This window comes from Dermacentor variabilis, chromosome 3 (assembly GCF_050947875.1).
Source record: "Dermacentor variabilis isolate Ectoservices chromosome 3, ASM5094787v1, whole genome shotgun sequence".
In the NCBI taxonomy this organism is placed as follows: Eukaryota; Metazoa; Arthropoda; class Arachnida; order Ixodida; family Ixodidae; genus Dermacentor; species Dermacentor variabilis.
Window position 1 is genome coordinate 49,006,457 of NC_134570.1, and position 25,428 is coordinate 49,031,884.

The following is a 25,428-nucleotide window of genomic DNA, read 5'->3' on the forward strand; positions in this document are numbered from 1 at the left end:
AGAAGAGGAAGATTGAAAAAAAAATTTTCTGGTGGAGGATGCATACCCCAGAGTAGAACAAACAAGTGTACCCTAACCATTGCTGTTGCCAATGCCTGTGTACTAGCAGTTACATACAATATGGCAGTTACAATTGTTTTTCCACAAGCACGGCAAGCTGCTGCCAGTTTACCAGTACACAGCTGTAATACATTTAGGGCAAGTTAAAGCTCTCCAATGGATTTATCTCATATGACACCTGGGCCGTGAAGAGGTAAAGAGTGATCTGTGTAAATTAGTGCACCTGTATAGCCTAAAGCAGTAAAAACCTCCATGCAGTTTTGCAAAACGCAAACCCCCTACCTTTTTGTTGTTTAAAGGTAACGACATGTAGGGCCATAATATGTACATTATTGGCTTCGTTCCCAAGATATCTAAGTCAATAGCACTACCTTAAGTCTTATGTGCCTTCTGTTTCACATTTGCTGTCAAAAACTGTTGGTGTCGGATGCTGCAATCGGCAGAGAAACTGATTTCTGGAGCAATATAAAGTCTCATGTGCTGTGATCTCAGTTCTTTCACTGCTGTTTAAGTATTATCGGGTCTTAAAGTAAAAAAAATGAGGAATAAGTACATGTATATTGCACGTCGCAATCCTCGTGAGGTATTTAGTTCTCTGGATTATAAAGGATTCCAGATTTTATTCCACTGAAAGAATGGCATCCTGCCAATGGTTCTTGTATTTGGTGCTATATTTATCTGTATTTAGTTCAGTTGCAATGTGTGCATTGTCAGCGATATCGCTTGACATGTTTTAGATTGACTGTTTTCCCAATTAAGGCAAATTCGTGTTCACAAATAACCTGGTATGACACCAAGAACTTGCTTAGCAGGAGTATTTCTAACATTTGCAAGATATGAGGCTCCTGAATGCATATCTAAGCGTGGAGTGCACGCTGCCCTCTAATCTCATCACCAAGTTCCTGGAACTCGTCTACAAGGTTCCTATGATGAATGTAGAGTTCCTTGAACGGGAGAAACAGGGAATTTAAACAGGTGAATTATGCAGCATAAGAATGATGTCAGCAAGATGCAAGCATCAAGAAGCACTGTCACTCGATGTGCATAGAATATCAAACACAAGAAATATTTGGGATGACTTAAAATTCTGGCACTGGAACGAAATGTCTTTTAATCTATATATAAATGCTTTGATTATTCACTCTACTACCACTACCTTCACCAGAAACATTCATAATCATTATATATATGCCAAATCATCCTGGCTAATATCAAGCCTTCGTAAGCTGTTTTTTACTGCTAATTCTCTGCGGGAAAGAGGTGTCCGTATGAAGACCATATCATATACAAAAATGCATTGAGCTTGAGCAAGTCCTATGTTTGAAGCTGTTGATTCTTTTTCCCTTTACCATCTTTGGCCCACGTGGTTAGCTAAGTAGACAGAAAAGCTGCAGGAGAAAGGTGGGGGGTGCCAAATTAGACTTGTGGCCCAGGGGGCCTTTTCATGGTCACTGGAGGAACTGCCTGTGGCCTCGGCATCTTCCTTGAGGGCCATGGCCATTCTAACAAACCTTGTTTCCACAGGCTACATAAAGAAGGATAATTTTCATACCTAAGTCTTTTTCTTAAAAGAACTCATTCAAGTTGTATTCGTGGCTTTGAACCACAAAATTGCCACGTGACTGGCCACTCAAGACACTTTACGGCTATTCGCAGGCTTAGTCCTTGGAAAAACACTTTTATGTAGCACACAATGAGTAACAGAAAAGTGTATCGGGAGGCTTTCATGTTGCTGTACAACTTTTCATTGAGACTTTTCATTTAATTATTTGAGATGTTTATTAACTAATTAAGCATTATTATGCAATTAGGCAGAATGCAAAAAATAATCTGAGTATCTCCAAGCGATGGCAAACAACATTACCTTCGTTCTGTCTAGTTACATCAGATTTACATATTTCTAAATCTTGGTGCACGATAGTTAGAGGACACCCTGTAGAGCAAAAAACAATATTAAAATTTTCATAATCATCTCTTGTGTGTTATTGGTGGCTATGGCTGCTTCAAGTTACTCTTTCAGTAAGGTACAAGCAGTTTTGAAGTAAAATTGTTTTGCATCAAGGGCGTGTAATTTTGAAAATCAAGCAAAAGTCAAGTTGTGTTCACTATTCAGACGTTTAACTAAGAAGCGGCAGGAAAAGGAAGCAGGACACAACACCTAATAAACAATTCAAAATTTGACAATCTCAACTGAACAAGAAACCAGTTTTTGAAAATGCAGAAAAAAGCCACCAGCTTACGTCGAGTACACCCTTGCTACGTACTCCAGGTGAAGTCGTTACCGCAATGCTTGGGCACCATATGAACGAAACAACAACTTTGAGCAGAATATTAACACCACTAAATGAACTGGCCTAACAAGATTCTTGATCTGAAATCCTCAACAACTTGTTCTAGCGTTTCAACTGTCAAGCTCAGTCGGTATTCTCAAAAACTGGCTCTCGGCCATAATTTCTCTAAACACAACATCAGTTTAAGTCTCAAGATAGGGTTGACCTGTAGATAAAGTGGATAATGCATGGAAAACATCATGAACACTCTTACAACCAGAGGGTTCACACATGCAGCCATGAAATTATGTGATGCCGACACACGATATATTGACGCTGGTTTTGTGAAGTGTTTCATGCTTCCAAGGCTTCTCCAGTTGTGAAAGCTGTCTCCAATGGCTAAATAAGTGATGAGATTAAAAAAGAACTTCAACATGCCAACAATATGTTGGCCATTTGCAAGTAACCAGTAGTCTTTTTGGGCTCCCAGGTTGCCTGGCGCAAATCTATGCCACAGTACTTGCGTTACCCACAGCCAGCCACATTAAAATGCAATGTGTTCAGAGCCCTTTCCCTCCATCTTTCTGCTTTGGGAACAGTTTACCATGTGTTCAGTAGGCGTCGAGAAAAGGGACAGAAAACACTGTGCACCACTGATTTCCAATATGTTTTGCTGGATGCAGTACACTGCACCGGATGCAGGTGAATCCAGTGGAAATGCAGTGTCATGCAGTCGCTTGTCCTGGAAGTAGGGCGTATGGTGGACTAACTAGTGTGTGCGATCGGATAACATTGCTGCCGTAAAAAATTTTCTTTGTGGCTTTTCACATTTTAGGAGGTCTCTACACGTCTGCCAAACATTTTTATGACAATCTGAACCCGTCCGTATACGATAGTGTTTTCTTACATCAAGTTTTTTCTCATTTACCAGTGTTTCCATTGCACGCCACTTATGTTAGCGACACTGTGGACACTGCAATTGAAAAATTGTGGACACCTCAAAACACTGCTTGGGTAGTTAATGGCACATATGGCAGGCCAGTTAGGGGAAGAAATGCCACACACCCTGCAGACGAAGTGCCACTGCAAAGTTGTGAAGCACCAACATCCGGGACGAGGTTGGCTTCAGTCGAGAGCGCTCAATGTGCTGTCCATCCCCTGTAGTAGAGATCAGTTGTGTGGACCCTTTTATACTGGCTTTCTTTTCTGGTCGGAACCTTGGCAACAGCTTCTACCATACTTTTTGAACCTGCAACATGTGCAGAGAAAGTCACATCACTGTGCGTTGATTGTATGGCTTTATTTTTCTACACATTCTATCAAATCATTCAAAAATACAGCTCACACATTTTTACTACTGTATATAGACAGTCTAGTTGCTAGACATGCGGAACGTTACCATCCCTCTGAGAGAATGCAACAATAGAAGCATAGAAGCATACACTGGAAAGCTACACTAAAATTTTAATTTATGTGACACCGTATGAGCATACAGTATGCTTACTGAAAAGTTAATTGTCAATCGTTCATGGTACGTATTTGTATTTATTCTGAGTCATCAAACTGTACAATCAATGTTCCAAGTTTACACATTGTTGGCTTTTGATTGCCTATGTGATCCGCTTCCTACTTACACATGCAGTAATCCCACTGTAATAAGGAACAGGAGTTAGAAAAAGAAATGCAGTGATAATCTTCCACATTTGCCGAGGGCATGAGCAATGGCCAATAGCATGTGGTTGAACCTACATAAATATTCAGTTTTCACATAGATTAATTGTTCAGCAAGTTAATAAAGAGGTACGCTGTGTGCCTCTGCATGACCAATAAAATCTGACTACTTGACACTTCACTAAGGCTGCTGCTTCAGCAGTTCGACTTTGGTTTTCTGATATGCAGAACTGTTTGGGTACCAGTAGTTTACTTTGCGATAAAATGGAACTTAGAACACTGGTCATTTGCACATAAATAATGCGACAGAAAATATAGCACAAGGATAGGAATATGGGTCTCTTAGAAAAAGTACACGCACATTATGATTCTAATGTGATGTGATGCCACAATGAAACAGAAAGCAATGCATAGAAGTGGACGGCACTTCCATGCCACCAAGGACAGACAGTACTTTAGAAGTGCCCGCAACACAGTCAAACAAGGCAAAGTCGCATTTCCTTGTGTTCAACACAATGCGTTGGCGGGCTCGTTGGTGCAAATCCATAAATACTTTGTTGAGCGCAAACCAGCAGACACAAGAAATATGACAGCACAAGGTGCTACTCCCAACTGACATCACTTTACTGCGTCACTCCTTTATAGATAGCAGAACCTAGAAGAACATGCGCAGTGAGCACCATGTGCAGGAACCATTAACATCCTATCACAAGAGGGCACTCTTGCGGCGGAATCCAAAAAACCATATTGAGCACTGCACAAGGTTAAAGAGGGCACACTAATGCACTGTGACCCCCCAATGACTGTATGAAGAAAGCTTCCAATAAATCTCAGGCGGTGGTATCACTCTTCTTAAAAATCGTAGTATCATGAAACATGGCGAACATAAGCGACCCATACCAACAGGCACAGGTTCCCATTTGGCTCAACATTGTAAAATATGGAAGTGCAAAGCCATGTTTCGTGATACTACGATTTTGAAAAAGAGCCGTGATACCACCGCCCGAGCGTTATCGAAAGCTTTCTTCATACAGTCATTGGGGTCACGGTGCATTAGTGTGCCTTCTTTAACGTTGTACAGTGCTCAATATGTTTTTTTTTTATTCTGTCGCATGAGTGCGCTCTTGTGATCGGATGTTGGTGGTTCCTGCACATGGTGCTATGTTCTTCTAGATTTTGCTGTCTATAAAGGAGTGATGCAATAAAGTGATGTCAGTTGGGAGTAGTGTTTTGTCCTGTCATCTTTCTTGTGTCCCCTGTTTTGCGCTAAAAAAAGTATGTATTCCTTTGTGTTTGAAGAAAATTTCACGTTATATTTTTGTTTGCAACAACAGTATAATGCAGTTTTTTATATTTTGTGGCACTTCAAACTGCGGCGAGCTGAACCACTGGGCAGCGATTACTGGAATCCACACACAGTAGCGATTCCAGTAATTGCTGCCCAGTGGTTTAGCTCACCGCAGTAACTAAGTGCCACAAAATATAAGAGAAAGCTGCATTATACTCTTGTTGCAAACAAGAATATAACGTGAAGTGCATTCTGAGGCCAGAAACTATCGAAAAAAATAATTCACGATGCCCCACTGTGCAGCGTTTTATAGCAAAGTCAAATACATTTCGTGCAAATATCACACTATGATGACACACAATGGTGGTAATCTGTAATAATATAAAGGTGCCTTAATGTTACAACAAAGGTTGACAATAATAGCCCTGTAAATTTCAGCATGCAGGGGCACCACTTGGTTAAACAATAGTGATGTGTATGTGTACAAGTATTACCCATGCATTTCTGCCATTGTCCAAATGGCAGAAATAAATGGGTAACACTTGTATACATAGATATTACATCACTATTGTTTAACCAAGTGGTTAAACTATGTCTGCCTCACACAAGATTAGAACTACGGCATAAATTATGTATAGTCACCCTAACAGTAACACCTCATTTGAACTTCACAGTAAGTAGACTGTTGATGCCAGCCTCCCCCAATGCTAAGCCGTACTGCATGCTTTACAGAGAAATTATAGTGATATCACTTAACTCTCAAGCTATTCAGGACTACAGCATTGTAGAAGTCATCTACAAATGTCCGATTTCATGCATAACAGCCTGAATTGCTTGCACATCTTACGAAGTGCAAATTAAGATTACTTCTTGTTCAGCATTTTTGCCTGCTAGACCACAATCCAATGACATCAATACATTAACATATTAACTCACAAAGAACCTAATTTGGCTAATAGATTAACACCTTCGCATACTGCCACAGCTGCACTCTGTCATATGCGTTGCAACAACAAAGGAGTGCTTGTCCACCAGCACTCCAACGTCACTAACAGTGATCACCTACACAGCTAAGACAGAAGACGGTCATGATTCAGGTAGCAAATAACTAAGAGAAAAAGAAATCCACTCACTACAGCACCTTACCTTTCAGTAAAAGAAAAGGACTAATTAGTAATGATAAGTTACCTTGTTCTTGCCGAGTATCAATACAATCTGACTTCTATGCATATCCCCTCTCCACTTCAGTAATACAGCTGAATTATTCATAATATAGGATCTATGATGATACCATTCGCTTCTCTTGTATGTCCAAATTTTTGCACTGGTATACTGTTCACTGCTTACTTACGGACACGAATACCTTGACTGCCCAGACATCATTCGAAGCAACACGTCTTGCTGCACCGCTATAAGTTGCACCAAGGAAACAGCAGAGCAGCCAGGGCGAAGAAATTTTTTTTGTTCATAATATAGGATCTATGATGATACCATTCGTTTCTCTTGTATGTCCAAATTTTTGCACTGGTATACTGTTCACTGCTTACTTACGGACACGAATACCTTGACTGCCCAGACATCATTCGAAGCAACACGTCTTGCTGCACCGCTATAAGTTGCACCAAGGAAACAGCAGAGCAGCCAGGGCGAAGAAATTTTTTTGGGTCACAACAGTTAAAACGTGCACCCAGGCAAGAAAGTAACGATCACAGGTAGTGAGCCACTGCTATTGCCTCGAACGTTTATTTCCGTATTTTAACAGTTCTTGCATCGGATACAGTATGATCTCAAGCCAATACAAGCGTCAATACAAGTGCGCAACTTAACGCAGTTTTATTCTACGCTTTTAGCGCCAGTGAGCAAGAGGTTAGAAATGCCACACGGAAATTGCGATCAAGGCGATCGCGCTACTACTGGAATCGATCTGTAAAGATAGGGTGATCCTTTTCCCTATTCATGCGTCCTTTTTGCCCAAAGACGTTGCATAGTGGTCTCTTGAAACAATATTTCTGTTCGCGACACCGGCTTACCACGCATCATTTTAACACCTACGTTATGCAAACCAAATAAGAATAAAATGGGCTTACTTCATGAGCAGGTTACGAGCACGCGTAGACTGTTGAACACCCGTTGAGAGCAAGCAGGCTATCGCGTGTCCAGGCGCATACGAACACAGGACAACTTCTTCGATGCCGCAGCGTGCAGAGTTTTGTACACGAAGTGAAAGACATTCAGCGCAAATATCCCCGCGCGATGACAGCAAATGACGAGCGCACAAGCGCACACCACACGGCGACAAATTCGGAACTTTGCGAACGTGCCGAGACCCAAGCAGCGTAACCATCCATCGTTTCTGTTCTTCGCTCCCGATGCGTCAACCTCTCTTCCTTGGGGTCTTGCTCCACTCTTGAGAGTACAAATCAAGAGGTATTTACGGCAAATTAACAACTTTTACAACACGACACGATAAATGCCGGCTGACTACTACCATAGAATAAAGCTACTACACATCTGCAGGTTCGTAAGCGCAGCGCGCGCTGCCCCGTGGTGCCGTACTCTGTGAGCGCGGAGAACATAAGAGAATCGCTTTCGTTTTCGCATTTGTGCTCTAGTTACTGGAACTGCAAAATAATTGCTTGACAAATAATTGAATTCTAAAAGAGGAGAACGCTTTCTCTCCCACAAGGTAATGCGTTTTATACAAAGGGAGAGAGAATGCAAGCAGCAGAAAGGCAGGGAGGTGAACCAAACCGTTTGCTACTGGGTATATAGCAATAAACCCCTGTGCTGCAATGAAGTGAAAAGCAGTGCACTGCGAGGTGCTTTTTCCTACTGATCATGTGCATATTTTTTGACAGAGTTCAATAAGCAGGCTGAAGTAAGCGAAGATGTACTTTTAAATGTAGACGATATTTACGTACTTCCGGAAGAAGCCGACTATCGTCTGCTCACGCTCGAACGTGGCCGCCTGCGTAGGCATTAAAGTCTAGCCACACTGCTTATCGGTGACGTCACCGTCAATTCTCGCTAATTTCGCCTGCTTTTGAACACTCAACTCGCCTCGAACCAAGCGAAACTTAAGTTCAGCCCTTAAGCACGCTTGCCAGCGCGCGTTCACTATATCAGCCGCTCCTGGTTAGATGCGTTCGCCTCTTCAAAAATTGCGCTGGTTGAATGCGGCTAGAGCCTCTTAGCCCGAGCACGCCTTCAAGCCTTGTCGTGCACAAAGAAGACGCTGCGCAACGCGCGCTACCGTTGCAATTTGCATGTCGCCGCGGTCTGCAACGTAGCGCTGATACCGCGGCCGCCGCGCGATTCCCTGACGAATCCGCTGGCACCGCCCAGTGCGGCTCGCTCGGGACTTTGGCTTACGTTTCGCGCGTCGCAGGCGCCAGCCAAAATCGGAAATAGTGGCGTCGGCGTTAACATCCACAATCAAATTTGAACTGCGCGCCACGGTGACATTGAGAAGGCGGTGCGTTGTATGCACGCGCCGCTCCGCCGTACCTTTCGCAGTGCAAGGCATTGAATAAGGAGCGGAATCACCGCTAAGGCAGTGTTTGATTGCCAATAAGCTCCTTTCATCAGAGCAATAATATTATGGAGGCCCTTTAGTTTGCGCGTCCTCCTCTGCCCACAGGCTCAGCCCCTTAAAGGTATCTGCGGTAACAGTAACACCATGACGTATGCGGAGGATCGGAGCCCCCAGCAACTATGATGCTGTTGTGCTTCGTTATGTCTGATGTTTCGCGGAACAGGGGCCCGAAACGTTGCCGCTTTCCCGGCGAACTGCATAGGTTTAGGACACAGAGGTCGCGCTCACTTTTCTTGATTGGTGTCAATTTCTATCAGGACGTGTTCTGTGACACACCGCGACATCACGTACGAAAAAGTCGCAGTTTCGCCCAAAAGGCGAAGCGACAATTGCGATACCAATTTAGGATACACAGCTATATAGTAGTAGATTTAGCGGCCGTATAAACTTGTAAACACTGGCTTACTAACTATACATTAACAAGCACTGTGCCAGATGTTTTTTTTTTTCTTGCTTTCATGTCGCGTTACATTCGCCGTTTTATTTTATTTCGCTTGAATGGAAAGTCAACCCTCCCGTTACAATCGTGGTCGCGTTACATTCGACTAAATACGGTATGTAACGCCAGCGAGGAATCTACCGAGGTGGAGATGATGGCCATGAATTTTCCGAGCTTTCTACAATAATAGGGAAAGGATCTATCAGCTGCTCAGCGTCGTGCCTGCCCATCTCCGTAAGGGGATGATAGGAATCTGCGAGCTAGCGTTGGAACTCACCACAGTACTGAAAAGCTGAATCATTTGGGATGTAAACACCTGACAGTCCGACAGGCTCGATATTAGCTAGTCGTTCCATATCTTTTGTCGGCGCTTTTTCGACCGCTACCGCAGTAGCATCGGGCAGGGCTGATGCCTGCACCACGGTGTAAGATACACACTCTCTACGCTTCGTTTCAGACATCAGGGGCAACGCTCTGCTAGCTACGCAAGAAGTTCGGTGACGAGAACGTATCACTACGCGCTTTGCGTCCGTGCCTCTCTGCGCGCCAAAGGCGCCAAAAACAAACAAACAAACAAAAATAAACGCAATGAAACACAAATTGATGTAATACAACGCATGAAATAACCGTATATGGCAGTTTCTTTCCGTTTGCACTGGAGTAACATTTTGAACTGGCGATGCGCTTTGTTTCTTCATCCGTCAAACGGTAGCCAGGTGTCCCTTGATAGGGCTGCAAGTTTTGTTGCGGGCCAGACCATTTCTGAAGACGCCAAGTGCCTGCCACAAGCCGCCACAATGGTAACATGGACCGATCTGATGCGTAGAAAACATGCGATTTTCATCCGGCCATTGGCACCTGATTCGAACGCCGTCCTGCTGACGCGTCGCGCAGGCGTTCGAGAACGCACGGCCACCTTGAGTATGTACGCCAGTCAATCCTGTCGGGCGGGAGGCCATGTTTACCTGAACGCCGCGCCGCCGAACCGCCATCTTGCGCCGCTCCGACCGGCTGAACGCTCTCGGCATCGCCGAACGCTTGGTCGGCGTTCTGCGTCGCCTCCGATTCTCGGCCGTTTCTTCCGCTTTATCCAAGGTCAGATGTTCGATGTGAGCCAAAAACTTGGGTGATATGTGGTTGGCGATTCCATTATTTGATCTCGGATCCGGTCGTCGTACGTAGCATCGAATTTGGAAGCGAGCTATTTCTCCTTGAGGGCCCTGACGTGTTCCATGAAACGCTCACACGGCAGTTGCTTGGGCTTCTGAACAGATGTCTCTGCGCCAGGAGTTTGCCGAGAATAACCGATCCAAGAGCTTCAGCAGCTCCTCGTACTTGCTCGTCGTGGCCGTTGCCTCCGTAGTCGACGTACTGGGCGTCTGGGCCGCATTTCGTCATCCCGTTGCAGCGGTAGTTGTCGGCTGTGCCTCGGCCTGTTCTGTCGCGACGTATTTCCGTTGGCCTTCCCTGCCCAAAACGCTGATGAGAGCCGACGCTCGACGCTCGTCCTCCCAATCCGCTCTAATGTGTATCTGTAAATTTTTCTTCCATCTGTACCAAGGAATCAGAGGAGAGCCACGTAAGTCGAGAACCAGAGGAAGGTTTAAAAAGACGCCATTCTGTAGCGTCGTAAGCTAAGTCTACGGCAAGGGAATCCGAAGGAAGCAGGCAATATGGCGTCTCCGAATATGGCATTTGAGGCGCTGCGGTTTCTTATAAATCGTCGTCGCCATTCTGTAGCATCGCATGCAGTAGGCCTAGGGAAGCCGAAGGAAGAAGACAATATGGCGTCGCCGAAGATGGCCGTAGACGAAAAAAGGCCTAGGCCGACGCTAGCTGAAGCATTCGGAGAAGCTCCGAAGGCATGCGAGGAAAGGGCATAGGAGCGACGTAGATAAGTAACATTGTCACTTACGGCATTTGAGACACCAGGTTCTTCTAAATCCTCGTCGCCATTCTGTACCGTCGCACCCAAAGCTGGCCGACGGAGGGGCCTCGCGTCCGAGAGGACGACGCAATGAAGTTGGCGGAGACGCTTGCACCGGGTGAGAGAGCCTGGCCAACGAGGCATTTATTTGACTTGTATAGCATTTTAAGGACATGTTGCGTCATGCCATAGGCTATCGCACAAGTGGCGTGGTCACACCTCATTGGTGGCTCTCAGGTGGCATGATCACACCTCATTGGCCTATTGAATTCATACAAACGCACAGACATGGAGGTCGTGGCTCCATCATGCGATCGCTGCAGATAATAGTAGCGAGTGTTACTTATGACACCAGAGCACAGCACGAGTCAAGCAAGAGCATCAATTTCTAAGTGCGGACCACGGCCGCTCAATGGAAACGCACTTGTGCGTTCCATTGAGCGGCCGTGGTGCGGACACAGCCACTGCAAAACGTAACTCTAGCCTCCACAGCGTTGCACCTTATTTTCCGAGACGGAGTATAGGTGAGGACACTCGTCAGACGCTCTCGACGCGATGAAGTAGCAACAACGCGCGTCCACCGGCCCGGTGACGGCAGCGGATACCTATCGACGGGACGACGCTTAATTATTGCCAAGAATCAAGCTCAAACCACCCAACACCTACACAAACGCCCCTGAGTTGCAGCGCTTACCTTGAAATGCTCTCCTTGATGAAGCGTCGAGCCTACAGACAGGAGTAGAAGGGTCCTGGAACAGGAGCACCGAACAGACGAATGGTTGGTTGCGGCCACGACCTACACTCCAGACCTGCACAGATCTCCCTGCTCCAGCACGCCTAGTCTAGTTCACCCCTTTTGCCGCTAGGGGCATAATGTACGAGCAGGGTGGCGCTAGTTATAACCTGTTCGCTGTCGTCTGCTTCTGCTATCTGTTCCAGCGCTCGCGCCGCTATTTCGGCAGCCACAAAGCGTTTACGTTGTTTGTAAATGCACCAATTCAAGAAATTACAAATAAAACAAAGTTTACGAAAGGAAAGTTCAATGACGACATAGTGTAGAAAGAGCGGCGCAAGAAAGGAAAACGAGTACAGCCGGCAGACAGTAACATTTTCCTTTCGTTGCCTTCGTAGAAGGGAAAAAAATCTGATTACAAGAAGATTCATAGAATAAAATGTGGTGCAATGGAGTAATAATCAAATAAAATATAACGAACTTCATATATTTAATATGAACGAGGAAATTTAAAAGAATGACGCAGACGATATGTTATACAGACAACGCGCAGACTGCGAGAATCTGCAGACGCCGCAGAAGGCATGTAGTTTCAGAACTAACTGCATGCAGCTTTCTTGAGTTAATTACAGGTGAGATAACGTAACGATGACATTGAGGTATACTGATGTATGCCATTATGTATGTCAGAACAAAGCAAAGGATCTGGCATCAGTGTTCACGAGTTTCCGGCCACGGACGTACGCAAAAGATGGATCGAGGCAGTCGGAAGGATAGGTGAGTTCTTTCCTGTTTCTTTTTTCCGTACTGTTTCATATGGAAAGGAATTGAAGGCTTGCAAGCGGTGACCCAATGCTGTAAAACGCTACTGCTTTGCGGGACGCAAACTTATGTCGCTATACGGAAGACTAAAACTCTTTCTACATTGCTAAAGTGGATTTCCCCAACGGCACGGCGGCTACATAAAGGCTGTGGAGAAGATACGTGTAATTGAAGATGTATATGCAATTCGCCTGTTAAGCGGGCAAGTACTAAAATAAATATTATTTCGCCCTTTAACGTGGTGGCAGTTTCCTCTTCTAAATTAACGCGGAAAAGCGAGCTTTATAAATCGGACAATGAAACTGCTCTCACATTTGCGAACTCTGTGAACATGTGCGACTGAGGGATTGGTTTTTTGTTACTGCGCGCAAAATAATAAAAAAAAGAGTGCTTATGACCATATGTTACAAAGCCGCAAACTATATTCACCGACTTTTTCCAAGTTCAGGCAGTCAAGTTTGGGAACCGAGTGACCGTTCAAAGGTGTGCAGCTATACACTTTACGCCTGACGACTGCAAACCAGGCTTGAAGAGGAAAATGTTAAAACCTGGAGCACAGCCATCCGTTTTTCCCCCTCCTCCTTCTCATCATGCTTCAGCCTTGCGGGAAAAGCGCAGTGCGCTAAAGCGGGCGCAGGTGCAAACCGTGCAGACGGCAATCCACGAAGACAAAAGGTCAGTGATAATTATTACTTTTACAAAGATTAAATTTATTATTGCTTGCATTACTCATTTCTTCATTTGGGTCGTACAGATGCATATAAATCAAATATCTTTTTTGTTATTATTCGCAGGAGAAAGCCTAACGCACCACCGTCACCAGACGAGGTATAGCATCAGCGGCGTCTGTATCAGAAACGTCCCAAGGTTTCCTGCATCCATATACTCTACCAGATAAGCTGAATTCACCTTCCTCGCCACACGATGCCGATGTGGAAAAATATGCTTCACCAGCACACATGGAACGCGATCCCCAAAAGACAATGCATGAGACGCTCGATGATATGTCAAACGAAGATAACACGCAAGAAGATGCGTTCACTAGCAAGTGCTACTAAGACGTTGCGCAGGAAATGTCAGGAATCGGAAAGAAAAAAATGATAAGCGATGTAGCGGTGGGAGTCCCACCTGATGGCCCGCGTCGGCAGCCTCAAGGAAGCGGAACAGCATCTCGAGCGACAGCGAGGCTACAGACGCGATCGAGAGCGACGACAGCTCCAACGACGACTACGTGACTGTCCTGAGTCAGAAAGCAAAGCGGCGGAGGCTTAGGGCCTCTGTGGACACATCTACTATGAGGACTCCGCAGAGTTCGCCGAAGCACACCATCCTTTTTTTACCTGTGCTACCTCCCGACAACATGAGGTTCCTCAACAGGCAATTTGCATCGGTTGAACTCGAGAGACTGTTGACAAATGGCATTGGGGACGTCCGAGTCAACCCTCGGAAGAATGTTGTCGCGGTAGACGTCGCCCAAGCGTCGGCGTTAGATTCTCTGCGAGCTGTCACTGTCCTCGGTGGCATGAACGTCCGTACCATCATCCCGATGGGAAAAGCGGCTACTACAGGCGTCATATATGACATTGATGCGGCCATCTCAGGTGAGGATTTACCACTTTTGATAAAGCCTGCCAATCATGGGACCCACATACTGCAGGTGGCCCGTCTCGGAAATTCCAGATGCGTGAAAATTGTCTTTAAAGGGGACTGCCTTCCATCGCATGTGAAGGTAGGTCATTTCCGACATGCTGTCCGGCCCTTTGTTCCCAAGCCGCTTCAGTGCAGGAACGCCAGAAATTCGGTCACGTGAGCGCCGTCTGTGGAAAGTCTGCTATATGTTCCCGCTGTGCAGCACAACACTCTGCAGGCAACTGCCAGGCAAAAACTTATAAGTGTCCGAGCTGTCAAGGGCCCCACGATGCCTCATCAAAGGAATGTCCTAGAGTTAAGCGAGAACTCTCCATCCTGAAGAAAATGGTGAGGGACCGGCCGACTCATCGTGAAGCAGCCGCTGACGTCAGGCGACGTCGTTCTCGTCGCAGACGCTCATCAAGGAATTCTGCTCTCCGCACAAAGAATACGCGTGCCGCAAAGCCTCTTGCTGTTGAATCTGCTCCAACCCCAATGCAAAATGTGTCCAAACCGCGTATAGATAACGGAGCAGCTGAAAAGAATGCCGTGGATGAAGAATGCCCACCACTGCCAAGGATAAGCCCTGTGGAAAAACTCCAACAAGGAGAGGCACCACAATGCTCCACCCCTCACCCAGATGAGCTGACAGAGCATGACCGCCGAATTGTAAAAATGCTCAAGTCTTTGATAAATGCGATTCGGACGCTTGTGAGCAACTCGATAACGCCAACAGCTCGAAGCGCAGTGCAAGTGTTGGATACCTTGAGCCCAGTGCTTGCAACAGAGAGAGAGAGAGATGGGTGGGGGGACATTTATTATAATGACAGGTATTTTCGCCGGTGTGTGTACGATTCCGCTGACATGCTACCCTGTATAAGGAAGGGGAAGGGTATTAATGATTGCAGAGGAGATGAAAAAAAAAGAATAATAATATTTGTGCCTGTTAGTTTGCCGCCCTGTACATCTATATTCCATTGCATTGAGGGGCTGTCAACTTACTGTAGCGTTTATGTAGGCGTTTTGCGACTTCGATCAGAATATCGGGAGAGCGGAGAGTACCATCCATAATTCGCACGATGCTCCTCGACAGCGAAACTTCCAGAAGAACTAAGTGCAAAAGTGGGGAAAGCGCATGGTTGAGGGGACTATAGGGAAGATATCCTGGCCAATAGTCTGCCGCGCGATATTCATGGGTTTCCGAACTTTGATTTTTACTCTTCCTCTCACTGCCTCCAAGTTCTTGAACGACGAAGGAACCCTCCATATACATACTCTTTGATGTTGAGCTAAACGTGATTTTAAAGCCAAGCTTTATATGGGGGTTCTCCCGGACGTTCCCGTATGTGGCTAGTGGGTGGTGCTGCTTTCTTGCCGAATAGATTATACTTAAAGAAAATGACTTATACCTCGCAGCACAGCAGCCCGCGATGCACGATCCATTAGGCTACAATCGCACGTACACTTCCGTACGCATACGCGCACTACTCGTCGATATGACCGGCTGTGTGCGTCGCGTTGTGCAGCACGTGTCCGCGAGAGCGCATGCACTCGTGCCAGTTTCCTTTGTGCAAGTAAGGAGGAACGAAACGGAAAAATTGATAACACTTGATTGACCTCTTCAAGTAGATTCGCCAGAAGCGGATGCCTTTCCCTGCCAAAATTACGACAGAGCGAGGCGTGCTCACAAGGCACCGCCTTATATATGTCACCGTGGCGCGCAGTTCACATTTGATTTTGGATGTTAATGTAGACGCCACAGCCCCCGATTTTGGCACCTCCGACGCGCCAAACGTAAGCCAAACGCGGCTGTCATGAGCGAGCAGCACAGCGCTGAGCCAGTGGACTTCTCGGGGTACCCTGCCGTATCTGAGCTACGTAGCAGACCGCAGCTACATGCAGATATAGTGTATATTGCGCAGCGCTTGATTTGTGCCCGACAGGGCCGTGTGCGTCCTCGCGCTCGTACGATCCAGTCAGACCATGCTGCGTGGTGCGGACCGGCTTTGCCCTCCGCCTGCGTGATTGGCGAATAGTAGCCACATACAACAAGTGCATTGTAACACGAAAGTGTTTTCTGCCGGTGTACTTCCTGTAACGGACGCCACATTTATTACTCATGCTCTACAAAGGCCGTCGCATATTTTTCATTCTAAATTAGTCCGGTCATAGTTTGCCCGCACTAAACCTTTCAGAAATCATTTTTCCACTTACGAGCGAAGAATGGAATCATTTACTACAATGTATTGTTGAATGCATATCTCATGTTTGATTTGAAAATATGTTGAAAAAGCATCTTTTTTAATCCTTCTCCTGCTTGGGCAGCATTGCTGCCTGCAATATTGTGTAAATAAATAAATAGACAATGGATGTAACATTGGCGTTAAGGAGTAAAACAGCTGGCTTGTTGCAGCACTGTGGAAGCTGCACAATTTCTTAGTGTATAGGAACGCCGAGTGCCCATCGAGGTATGCTCATCCGCGCCACCTCGTCTGCGTAGCGTCTGTTTACAGTATGATAAATGGCAATGTATGTAAAAATAATGAGCGAGGAATATGAGGTTGAAAATGCCTGCGTGTTTTGATGATAAAGTGAACACAAAATGAAATTTATTTGAGAAGCGAGTTAAGCATGCATGTTTAATAGCTTGTCTAAAATGGCACCCAAAATTGTACTGCTATCAGATATTGCTAAGGCATGATTACTTAATGATACACCTATGGGAGGTGGAATAGTTGATTGAAGGTTATGAACTAAAACAAAACGTGTTTTTGTAGGACTTATTCGAAGATAATTTGGTGCTTTAGTGAGCACCAGCTGTTGATGTTGCCAAGTTCAGCGTTCAGCTGATCTCGCAATACTGTTAGTTACTAGAGAGATGAATAAATGGTTGTGTCATCGGCATACAAGAGGAACTTTTGACTGGTAAGCTCGTAGGGTAGATTGTTTATGAAACACAGAAACAGTAAGGGACCTAATAATAAAACCTTGAGGAACGCCAAAGTTGATAAAGTTAGCCGATGAAAGGTGACCGTTTCCATGTATAACTTGAGACCGATTAGTTATGTAGCTAGGAAGTTTTAAGGGAGGACCACTGATGCCGTAGGTCACCGTAGTTCATACAAAAGAATAGAATGGTTCAGAGTACCAAATGCTGTAGTTCGGTCAATGAATGCTGCTCCCACAATTCACCCGGTATCTATAGACCTGATTTTTTATGGCCTCGTAGCGCAAGTGTCAGCGTAACCGAGCGAACGAGCACAACGGCGAAGGATCAAAGAGGGACACGGAGGGCATCGGAAAATGACATGTGGCGATAGCGCAGAGATCGCGAGGACGAAAGCGGGGGAGGGGAGGGTGCGGCGAAAGCGTGAGAAGAAAAGCATAGTGCCCCGCATGACGCGGGCTTTGTGTCGGCGATGGCTTCGAGGTGGCGCCAGAGTAGAGCGCGTCGTCTGTATGGAGGGAATGCTGCATGAACGGACGTCGATCTGCGGCGGCTGCTGTGAATCCCGCCCACGCATCACGATTAGCGTGGCCGTCGCGCCACGCTTCGCTTAGTTTGCAAAGTGCCGCACGAGACAGATTGTCCGCGCCAGCCAATATGTCGGGAAATGCAACCACGTAACCGCAGATGAATTTTTTAACCTTCGGCTCGCATGAAAGAACGTACTTTTCAAAAAATCTGGTGGGGCTCGCTGAACAGGCCGGACGGATGGACTCCTCGGTGGCGTTCCGTGATTCTCCTAGCACGGGCGTGGTATGTTGCAGAAGTCGTGGGGCGCTGTTATTGTTGCGGGGTGCTCTTCTCGTTGCTACGATTGGTTTTTTTTTAGCAAGTACTGCTCCAGTAGAATACGTAACCGGCAATATGAGGCCTCAGGAGAGCACCCGACACTATAATAATGTAGCTGGTGTGGGATCTCGAAATTCTCTTTCTGGCTGTCCGCTATCGCGGACAGCTGATCTTATACTTCCCTGGCACGCATAAGCCTCGGTGAGGCCCAACCTAAGGAGCAGTCCGGATTTTAGCTTTGGTATTCCCGTTGCCGCTTTGTTGTCCTGGAGGTGCCGCCAATGATAAAAAAAATAAAGGCACGATGTTGCAACTGGTAAATAAAAACTAAATTAAAACTAAATAAAGACGGACCGTACCACGCCCGTTCAAAGAAATGGAACGCCAAAGAGGAACTTAAGACGATGAGCAAAACGAGAACAAGGTGAAAGCAGAAGCCAAAGTTTCGACAAGTAGACTTGTCTTCTTCAAGGCAACATATGCTTTCTTAGCCACAGTATATATAGGTGGGGTTCTTCTAAAGGAGAGAGGCTTTCCACACCCATCGCCTTGCACCCTCTCTCCTTTAGAAGAACCCCACCTATATATACTGTGGCTAGGAAAGCATATGTTGCCTAGAAGAAGACAAGTCTACTTGTCGAAACGTTGGCTCCTGCTTTCACCTTGTTCTCGTTTTGCTCGTGTTGAATTTCCATCTCCCGCTTTCCCCGTGTTGTCCAAAGAGGAATTGGGAAATTACTGGCCTGGCGTTGGCATGCACAATGCAACGATTTCTGCCATTTCGTCGCTTAATGTTATTGTTGTTGTGTTGCCATGTTGTTCTTGTTAAAAGTTTATTAAAACAACCATAAAAAGTTTCCGCCCCCAGGAAGTGGATCCATCGGGGCGGAGGGAGGGACAGAGGAGGAGGTCAGTTCAGGTATTATGGACCATTTTTGAGTCTTGCAGAAATCGAAGTAACGACTGGAATATGAAGCGCTGGCTAGTACCAGGCATCCAAATCCTGAGGCCTCATGGTAGCGGGGATAGTGGCTATCGCTCTCCTGCAGTGCTAGAGTATATGTTGCCGATCCAGCAGCTGGTTCCTTGGGCAGGATCGGTAAGTGGCTGAAGACGCATCCTGGTGCGGCGGGCTGGTGTCACTGCTGTCTCCCTGACGATGCGTCGCAGGCGTGGCTTCAGCACGGGTGAACTTCCCAGGAACAAGCGCAGGATTTTCTGGGGGGATGTTTCCGGAGCGCAGCCCTTCAAGCGGCCTTCGCCTCCGCCACGACTGTGTCGAGGTGGATGGGATATGGTTCATCAGGCACTTGTGGCCCCCTCTTTGAAGGGCAGGAAAGAAGCTCCCTTGCCAGCGCGTCAGCCATTTGGTTGCCAGCGACCCCAGCGTGACCTGGTATCCATGCGAGGCACACAGTGTGGCCAGCCTCGTCGGCGATTCGCATTGACCGGGTATCGAATTAACAGCACCATTGCGCGAGTCCAACCGGGCGCAGGCCTTTATGGAGGCCTGCAAGTCTGTGTAAACAGTGTGAGTGAAGGCTGCAAAAGGAGGCTTGAGAATGGCGTTGCATGCAGCGGGTATCGCAGCTACTTCCGACGTTGATGGGTCGTTGCAGGCAGGGCGGCAGGTGTAGGCCGCAGCGGTCCGTGGGCAGTAATCCACTAAGACTGAAGCTTCGTGACTGAGGGCGCCGTCGGTGTAGACAGCGTGCTGACAGGGAGGAGAAGCGCAAATGTCTGCTTGATGCCGCCCTGTGTAAGACAATTGCCTCTCTGCGTGATCAGCATTCACGTTTTGGGGGAATCGGTGCAGGTCATGGGAGAATGTCACGGGAACAGGGAAGAGGCATTGAGGGGACTGGAAAATGAAGAAGCGAGATGAGCTGCGATCGGATATCGTGGATCTTAGTTGGAACTGATCTGAATCCTTGGCAGCCTCGGCTATTGCCTGGTTCGAATTCATGTGGGCCATTTGAGCAAGGCGATGTAAGGGCATGAAACGCGGTAGGCTGGTGACAACCCCCATATCTTCGTGGCTGAGCAATTGGAGTTTTTGTCGTTGCTTTTGGGTCAGACTGTAGATGTTATAGGCCATATACAGCACGTGAAATTGGTAGAGCAGCCACAAGGCTCCTCACTTCCCCAGTTTTTGTACGCAATCGAGCGGATTAGGCGGAGTATCTGATGCCAGGTTCGAGTGATGTTGTGATGCCATGTTGCTGCACCACTGGTTCTGTCGATGTAGGCGCCTTGAATTTGAACACTGTATTGCTGAGATATTTGTTTGCCATCAAAGATGAATGAAAATCGCAAGGCTGAATGGGCTGGGTTTGCGCCCTGTACAAGCTAGTTTTGTCAACAGAAGGCATGAGTCTGACCTGCTTTAGAAATGTTGCAATGGTATGAAGTCCGGCTTAAATGGCGTCTGACTGGTCTCAGCCAGGCGATAGCAGATTGTTGCCATCACCAAGTTGAGCAGTAATGGCGAGAAGACTGCACCTTGCGGCACTCCCACTCGTGATTTATTCGGTGCGGAGAGTCTGCCCTACGGAAACCTGAAATTCACGGTAATACCGAAAGCCGCGTATGCATGCCCAAGGTTTGCCTGGGATGCTTTAGACCGACCAAAATAAGGTAATCGACAGCAAGGACCTTTTAGGCTTCCACAAAACACCTTGATTCGAGTTCACGAACGAGAAATGCGTGAGTGCACCACCAAGTGAAAGAGCTTCCGTGAACTTGCGGCCGTATAACGTCAAACTATTTCAATATGTTTTCATTCAAATCTCCTGATGTCAAATTTGCATAACCGCCGACGCAAGCGTCGGGCGGTGACCCGCAAGGTGGTCTAAGCAGACCAATCAAACGTTCTCCTAATTTATAGGTCACTTTTGTTTGCTTTAATAACAACATTCCCTACACTTGAGCGGCTTGTCTTATCTAATTAGCTGATAGGAGGCGAGGAGCACATGTGGAGATGGATTCAATGGGGCCTGTTGCGTTTCGCCTGCGACACGTGGTTTTGCCGGCGCGACTGCGGCGGGGCGGCAGACATTTTGGCCCGATCGTCGTCGCCGCAACACTCATCGCCAGGTGTTTCCAGGCGCGACTGCGGCGATGCGACCGCCTAGGGATCATCCTCGCATTCCAGTCATTGTGCCCGAAACAGGCGATGCCAAAGCAGGGATCTCATTCCAGTTATTGGGCCCGAAACAGGCGATGCCAAAGCAGGGATCTCGTTCCAGTCATTGTGCCCGAAACAGGCGATGCCAAAGCAGGGACCATCCTCTCATTACAGTCATTGTGTCCGACCGGCAGCGCCACGACAGGGTGCTACGAGATCGTGCTCGACATGGTGCTACGGCATCGCTACGACAGGGTGCGTCACCATTAGCCCATTGTACATTCACGTGCTCGTCTTTTGAGGGGTTCCTTCTTGCCCTCAACTGCGAGAGTATAAAAACAGCTGCCCCCGGACGCCAAAAGGAGGGCTCCGATTTCTTCTGTTGAGTGAAGTGCTCTCCCGTCTCTCTACTTCGGTCAAACCTGACCGCCAACTCTTTGCGATGTTAAAATAAACAAGTTGTTTCGTTGTTACCAGTCGACTCATGCTTTGCCGGGACCTTCGGATGCTTCCAGTTGTACCCCAGGCCGCCAGGCCAACGCTACCCTTGGGGCTTGCGACCCAGGTACAAACACGGGCGTCAGCGCCGAGTTCCCAACAGATCGTACGAGCGGTCCGATCCGAAACATCTGGTTGGCAGCGGTGAGATCGCCTCCGACTTCAAACAACTGTCTGCCAGCGGTGAGATCGCGACAACGGAGGCCAGCAGCGAAGAGATGCAGTTGACTGTATGCTGAGCAGCTCAACGACGATCCGGGAGCAGTGCAACGAGCCCTGTGTGACGACTGGTTGCCTGCAGCGGAACGACTGCGCGGAATTCCTGCCTGCGAGGTTTGGTGAGTGCGGGACTTTCTTCTTCTGAGCTTTGCCAGGCTTTTTGTTAGTGTCAGAAACAGAGCTGGTAATTGTGGTTGTCGTTGCTGCCGGGTTAGTTTGCGGCAAGACAATAGTAAGCAGTAGAGAAAGCAGCATTCAGAGCAGCCATGGATTTGAAGTCGTTGCGCAAACCGAAATTGTTGGAGCTTGCAAGAGAGTTGGGTCTGGATGTCTCAGACAAACTAAGAAAACCTGAACTGCTAAAGGCTATTCTTGAGTTAGAGGCTGAGGATGACGAGCTGTCGGAATGCCTTGAGACTATTGAGGAGAGGTCAAAAAGACAGGAGCGCGAACTTAAAGAGCAAAAAGAAAAAGAAGAGCGTGAACGTAAAGAACAGAAAGAAAAAGAAGAGCGTGAACGTAAAGAACAGAAAGAAAAAGAAGAGCGTGAACGTAAAGAACAGAAAGAGCGAGAGCAACAAGAGAAAAAAGAAGAGCGCGAACACGCTTTGGAAATGAAGCGTCTCGAGGTAGAGATGGAACGCGCTCGTAATGGAAGTCAGGCACACGGTGCAGGAGAACGCGTATTGTTCAAAATGACTGACCTGATGCGGCCGTTTAAGCTTGGAGAGGACATTGGTTTGTTCCTGGTTAACTTTGAGCGAACGTGCGAGAAGCAGGGGTTCTCTCGGGAAACGTGGCCACAGCGCTTGCTCACTTTGTTACCCGGCGAGGCGGCCGACGTAGTCGCTCGCTTGGATAGAGAGGAGGCAGAGGATTTCGACACAGTGAAATCGAGTCTTCTAAAAAAGTACCGGCTGTCTGCGGAGGCGTTCCGTCGGAAGTTTCGGGAAAATGAGAAAGGCAGAAGTGAGTCATATACAGAGTTTGCGTATAGGCTTATGTCGAACATGCAGGAGTGGCTCAAAGAAGAGAAAGCGTTTGGTGACCACGATAAAGTTCTGCAGTGCTTCGGGCTAGAACAGTTTTATAGTCGGTTACCGGAGAACGTGCGATACTGGGTCTTGGATAGGCCAGACGTTTGTACGGTGGCTAAAGCCGCTGAGCTAGCCGAGGAGTTTGTGACGCGTCGGGCTCGCGGAGCTAAGGACGGTCAAAAGGGTGAATTTGGCTCGAAGTTTGAGAGGCCGAAGTTCACACCCATGAGAGCAAAGGGGAACACGCGTAGTGCGGATGCGAGTGGAAGCAGTGCGACCGAACCTAAGGAGACGGCGGCAGCCGAAGCCGAACGCAGAAAGCGGTTCGAGATGAGGCGAGCGGGCGTTTGTTATACGTGCCAGAAGCCGGGTCACTTTTCGGCGCAGTGTCCGGAAACAACACCAAAAGTTGTGTTTTTTTCATTGGGCAGCACTGACGAGAACATGAAGCTTCTCGAGCCTTACATGCGAGACCTCCTCGTGAACGGGAAAGAGTGCCGAGTGCTTCGCGATTCCGCAGCTACGATGGATGTAGTTCACCCGTCTTACGTAGAACCCCATATGTTCACGGGCGAGTGCGCATGGATCAAGCAAGCCGTGGAAGCTCATAGCGTGTGTCTGCCGGTAGCAAAAGTGCTTATTGAAGGACCTTTCGGAGCGCTTGAGACAGAGGCGGCAGTGTCATCTATGCTGCCACCCCAGTACCCGTACCTATTTTCAAACAGGTCCGATCACCTCCTGCGCGAGAAGGGGCTTTTGTTTGGTGAAGCTAGTGTTCAGGCCTTAACCAGATCGAAGGTTCGGGAGCTCGCTGCAAAGGCGGTAGTTGCGGGGCCGACGTTATCAAACAACGAAAAAGGGTCAGAGGCGCAGCAAGCTGATATTCAGAGCACGCCCGAACTGAATAAACTTGAGTCTGTAACGTTAAAGGCACCAGATACCGGAGAGGAAAATCCCGATGCGGGAAAGTTAGAAGAGCTATCTACTGATTTGCTCATCGCGCCTACGTCAGACGGACTTGATAGGTTGCTAAAAGTCAGCCGGTCGGCTTTGATAGCCGAGCAAAAAAAGGATGGCAGCCTGGAAAACGTGCGCTGCAATGTCAAAGAAGGTATCGCCAGGAAAACTGCGCGTTTTGTGGAAAGGGGTGGAGTCCTGTACCGGAAGTATCTAGACCGAAGAGGAGTGGAGTTCGATCAGCTGGTCGTGCCTCAATGCTATCGTCAGGATCTGTTGCGCTTGTCACATGGGGGTTCGTGGTCCGGACACCTAGGAGTTAAGAAAACTAAGGACCGTCTCTTGCAAGAGTACTATTGGCCAGGGTGTTTTCGGGACGCAGACCATTTCGTGAGGACATGTGACACTTGTCAGCGGGTGGGCAAACCAGGGGACAAATCAAGGGCGCCGTTGAAATTGGTACCTATCATTACGGAGCCTTTTAGACGGCTCGTTATTGATACTGTGGGACCTCTGCCGGTAACAGCCACGGGGTACAGACACATTTTGACTGTGATCTGCCCAGCGACAAAGTTCCCTGAAGCAGTGCCGCTTAAAGAACTCAGCTCAGTTGAGATAGTTAATGCACTACTGTCCATATTTGCGCGAGTTGGTTTTCCTGCGGAAATCCAATCAGATCAGGGCACAGTGTTTACTAGCGCTTTGACGACAACTTTTCTCGAAAGGTGTGGGGTAAAGCTGTTACACAGCTCAGTGTACCACCCACAGTCGAATTCCGTTGAGAAGCTCCACTCCGTCATGAAGCGCGTGTTGAGAGCCTTGTGTTTTGAACATCAAACTGACTGGGAGCTGTGTCTGCCTGGGGTGATGTTTGCTTTAAGGACCGCGCCGCATGCGGCTACGGGGTTTTCGCCAGCTGAACTGGTGTACGGTCGCTCGCTTCGATCTCCGCTTCGCATGCTTCGAGAATCGCGGGAAGGTAGGGGCGACGACCCAGTCGTGGTGGAGTACGTGCTTAAGCTCCTCGAACGCTTAAGAAGGGCACAGGAGTTGTCAGGTGAAGCAATGGCAAAGGCCCAGCAGAGGGCCAAGGTTTATTATGATCGGACAGCCAGGGCCCGTCGTTTTGAGGTTGGCGATGAGGTCATGATATTGCGCACATCGCTAAACAACAAACTAGACGTGCAGTGGGAGGGCCCAGCACGAATTGTTCAGAAACTGTCGGACGTTAACTACGTGGTAAGTCTGCCAGGAAAGCGGAAAGCACAGCAAGTTTACCACTGTAATCTGCTCAAACCTTATAGACAAAGGGAAGCAGTGGTGTGCATGATGGTAAACGTTCCTGAAGAGCTTCCGGTCG

General features: G+C 47.5%; 4 protein-coding genes across 14 annotated transcripts in view; 1 reads left to right on the forward strand and 3 right to left on the reverse strand.

Moving 5' to 3' along the window:
* Positions 1 to 9,661, reverse strand: part of LOC142575568 (uncharacterized) — a 114,543-nt gene extending 104,882 nt beyond the window's left edge. The window contains exon 1 of the mRNA XM_075685035.1: positions 9,601 to 9,661. The gene's annotated coding sequence lies outside the window, so the exon portion shown is untranslated. The remainder of the gene's footprint in view (positions 1 to 9,600) is intronic.
* LOC142575564 (uncharacterized) overlaps positions 1 to 11,408 on the reverse strand; it is a 66,695-nt gene extending 55,287 nt beyond the window's left edge. For 2 of the 10 annotated variants that reach the window (XR_012826679.1, XR_012826677.1), the window contains exons 1-2: positions 11,239 to 11,381; positions 3,396 to 3,579 (exon numbers count right to left, since the gene is read on the reverse strand). The gene's annotated coding sequence lies outside the window, so the exon portion shown is untranslated. Of the gene's footprint in view, positions 1 to 3,395; positions 3,580 to 11,238 lie in introns of all 10 variants that reach the window. The other 8 variants (XM_075685023.1, XM_075685022.1, XR_012826678.1 and 5 more) reach the window with 7 other exon arrangements.
* The window catches only part of LOC142575555 (uncharacterized), a 426,302-nt gene that overhangs the window by 345,950 nt on the left and 54,924 nt on the right, over positions 1 to 25,428 (reverse strand). The window lies entirely within an intron of this gene.
* Positions 1 to 25,428, forward strand: part of LOC142575567 (uncharacterized) — a 365,001-nt gene that overhangs the window by 36,773 nt on the left and 302,800 nt on the right. The gene's annotated exons all lie outside the window — the stretch shown is intronic.